Genomic DNA, 4,008 nt, shown 5'->3' with positions numbered 1-4,008 from the left:
TAGGAAAACATTTCCTTTATTATGCCAATAACTGCCAAAAACTTAAGTTATTTACCCATTAGTATTTGCTGAATATCTACCACAGTTTTAGATTTAGAGCCCCCCTGTCTCTCTCTGTGTTTCTCTCTGGTCAAATTTTTAAAATGAGTGAATGAATAAGTAAAATCGAATAAATCTTTAAAACAAAAAAGATTTAGCGCCTCAAGTAACTTTTCCTGTTTGTCATTTAGTGAGCTTTTTTTTTTTTCAAGATAAGAAATGGATAGGAAAAATCATTTGAAATACTTGAGCTAACTTTATTTAATGATAATGTGTTTCTAGCATATCTTTTCTTTTTCTTTTAAATTATTTTATTTAACTTTATTTATTTACTTATTTTAATTTGACCAGAGAGAAACAGAGTGAGTAAGAGAGACAGAGAGGGAGGAAAGCGGAAAAATCAGGCCGTCAGGTCCGGGGACTCAAACTGCTGTTGGCCATGTGGGAGTCCAGTGCCCTTAACCACCACGCTAACTGCTGGTCCCATCACTAGCATATTTAGTAACTCCGTAGAGTAACATGTTGCTACAGTTTTATTTCTAGGCAAAAGAAAGTAACTAAAAGAAAAGCGGAGGGAGGAGCCAGCAGGGGGCATGGTCATTAAGTGACTAGACTCCCACATGGTTGACCATGGTTCGAGTCCCAGACCTGGCAACTTGCTTTCTCCCTTTGTGAATGCATGTCCCCTATAGCAAATTAAAAATAATAATAAATTAAATTAAATAAATAATTATTTAAATTAAAAATAAAAAGGAGGCAGGAACAGCCAGTAATATGGGGGTTAAAGCAACTGGGTCCCACATGACCAACTCCATGATTCGAGTCCCCAATCCAGCAGCTTGAAAAACACACGAGGTACATGTGCATACCCAAAACCCCACGAGGAGAATGGAGGGGAAGGAATTGCGATATGGCCATCTTCCTTGGGGGTGATTTCTCATTTTCCCTCTTTCTCTGTCTCTCTCTCCATTGAGTGCATGCACCCTATGGCAAATTTTTAAAAAAGAAAAAAGAAAGAAAGAAAGGAAAGGAAAACAGAGAAAAAAGCAAAGATCCCCTTATCTGTTCACAGCCTTACCCAGTTTGAAGACAATTATGATCACTGCTTTCATCCTCCTCTGGAACCAAATCAGTTCATCAGAGTTTAATGAAGAAAATAGAGGGATTGGTGTGTGGGTGTGTTTTTTAATGACAACACTAAAGTGCTAAGTATTTTTTTAAATAAATAAATAAATGTAAAGGAGCCAGTAGGTGGCATGGTGGTTAAGGTGTTGGACTCCCACATGGCCGACTGCAGTTCAAGTCCCAGACCTGGTGGCTTAAAAGTCACGCTGGGCACTTGTGCATGTGTGCCCAAAATTCCAGGAAGGGAATGGAGGAGAAGGGATTGCAGCATGGCCATCCCCCCAGGGGATTATTTCTCACTTTCCCTTTCACTGTCTCTCTCCTCTCTGTTGAAGCACATACACCCTTTTAAGGCAAAAACCTTAAAAATACAATAAAATAAAAACCTAAATGTGAGTAAGTCCTTCCCAAGGCACATCATAGATAGTACTGAAAGAGAAGAGGCAGCTCTCAAAGCACACTGGAGGACTACAACACATTGATCAGAATACTAAGTTTATTATTTTTTTTAATTGCCAGAGGACACATGTGCTTGACAGAGATGGGGAGAGGGAGAAAGCACCCCACAGTGGGCGATGGTTGTACCACAATCCCGTCTCCTCCATCTCTCTTACCTGTCAGGATTTGGGGCATGTACACATGCACCCATTTTTTTTTTTCAACTTCCTCTTTAATCAAGGCTTTGAACATAAAAAAGATGTTTTGATTAAATGTCCAATACATTGAAACATAAACCCACAGGTCACCATACATAAAACACCCAGCAGGAAAAAAGAAAGCAGCCAGTTTACGTGATCCCTGGAACAACCACTGTCTTAGTCTCAGATGCTTCCTCCATCCGTCAGGCGTGTTCTGCTGGAGACAGATGGCACCACGGCTCCTCGGGGGCATCATGGCACTACGGGGTCACACTCAGTGGCCCGTAGGGCACTCATCTGGCTGGGCTGCTGTGGTTTTAGCTCTGCTCAGGAAGCGAAGCAATGACCAGCACATTCAAACAGTGTATTGAATATCCTTTAAATAGCGAAGCGAGAAACAGGAAGGCGACATAATCAGGTTACCAGAAAGACGTTAGAAGTAAGGAAGCTCTGTAGAGCTGGGCACTGAAAAGCGGTTTGTCAGCTTCAGTTCTTTGGCTTCTTGGGTAGAGGCCTCTGGAACAGCGAGATGTGAGGTTCCAGTTCATGAATCGTATGGTGGACCCATCCCTGACTGTACTGAGTGCCAAGAGTCCTCCATTCAGGTTCAGATACCAAATGGGTTTGAGGAACCAGCTTGACCATATCCTTAGACGACATGGCATGCCGGTACTTGAACTCCTCATCATCATATTTGTCCAAATAGTACATTTGTTTGTGTGACAAGATGGCTCCCAGCCGCATGCACTCCCACCCGCTTTCCTCCCTGTGTTTTTCAAGCCTTGGGGCAGGGATTTGAATAGCTCAACTGGCCATGTTAGATATGGCTCCCTTGGGCTAGGCTAGGTGTGAGGACAACCCATTGTGTTTATCCTCAAACTCAAATCTTTGCTAAGATCTCACACTTCTGACCTAAACTAGGTCAACATTCTTGCCAGAGAGACGGAAAGTGAGAAAGCACACCCCACCCCAGGAGGTGGCGGCACCACAGTCCCTTCTCCATTCTCCTGTTGGGATTTGGGGCATACACATACACGTGCCCAGCATGATTTTCAAGCCACTGGGTCCAGGACTCAAAGCCCGTAATAGGCCATGTGGGATCCAGCACCTTAACCGGCATACCACCTGCTGGCCCCTTTACGTTTAGTTTAGTGGTTTTCTTTAAAAAAATACTTATCGGGACCAGCCCTCTGGCCAGTTTTAAAACTGTCTTTGTGACGATGTGGGCCTGAATGGCATAAGATCTTCAGAAGTTCATCAATAGAGATCTTGCAAACATACAGAAAAGTTCGGAGGAGTAGCGAGCACCCACGCACACGTGCTTGTGTCCACTAACCAAGTTTAATAAATACTGACATTTTGCCATATTTGCTTCAGATTTTCTTAGGAAATAAAACATGACAGATATAATTGAAACCTCTTTGTACCCCTCTAAAACTTGGGAACCAGCAGTTAGCGTAATGGCTATGTTGCTGGACTCCCACGTAGTCGACCGCGGTTCGTGTCCCGGACCCAGTGGTTTAAAACTCACGCCGGGCGCGTGTGCGTGCGTGCCCAAGATCCCGAGAGGAGAAGGGAGGAGAAGGGATTGCGGTGTGACCATCCCCCCTGGGGGGTGATTTCTCGCTTTCTGTCTCTATGTCTCTCTCTGTCTGGCGAGTGCACGCGCCCTACAGTGAAAATCTCTCAAAAAAAAAAAAAAAAAAAAAACTTCACCCTTTCTTTCTGTTTCAGAAGTAAACCTAAAGCAACCATTGTCACAGAATTTATGTGCTCATTTTCAACCCTGATTGTATGGACATATGTATTTTATACTTTCTGTGTGTGTATAGTAGCTGTGTTTTTAAATTTTACTTAAATGCCATCATCTTTTTTGCCAACTCTTTCTCTTACAGCAAATTTCATTGCCTTTTTTTTTTTTTTTAGAGGTTTTTGCCTTAGGGCCAGAGAGAGATATAGTGAGAAGGAAAGTGAGAAATCACCCCCCAGGCGAGGCGACATGGCCATGCTGCAATCCCTTCCTCATTCTTTTCTTTTCTTTTCTTTGCTTTTTTTTTTTTTTTTTGAGAGGCTTTTGCTATAGGGCATGTATACTCGCCAGACAGACAGAGACAGAGAGACAGAGAGATAGAAAGCAAGAAATCACCCCTGAGAGGGGATGGTCACTCCGCAATCCCTTCTCCTCCATTCTCCTCTCAGGATCTTG

At 43.1% G+C, this 4,008-nt stretch overlaps 1 protein-coding gene and 1 pseudogene across 1 annotated transcript in view; one reads left to right on the top strand and one right to left on the bottom strand.

Moving 5' to 3' along the window:
- Positions 1-4,008, top strand: part of ACTR1A (actin related protein 1A) — a 29,070-nt gene that overhangs the window by 3,899 nt on the left and 21,163 nt on the right. The gene's annotated exons all lie outside the window — the stretch shown is intronic.
- On the bottom strand, positions 1,848-2,741 carry LOC102490746 (cyclin-dependent kinases regulatory subunit 1 pseudogene; annotated as a pseudogene).

The sequence above is a fragment of the Tupaia chinensis genome, unplaced genomic scaffold, assembly GCF_000334495.1.
Source record: "Tupaia chinensis unplaced genomic scaffold, TupChi_1.0 Scaffold144255_1, whole genome shotgun sequence".
NCBI classification, from domain to species: Eukaryota; Metazoa; Chordata; class Mammalia; order Scandentia; family Tupaiidae; genus Tupaia; species Tupaia belangeri.
The sequence above is the reverse complement of the archived record's forward strand: the minus strand, read 5'-3'. Positions and strand labels throughout refer to the sequence as shown.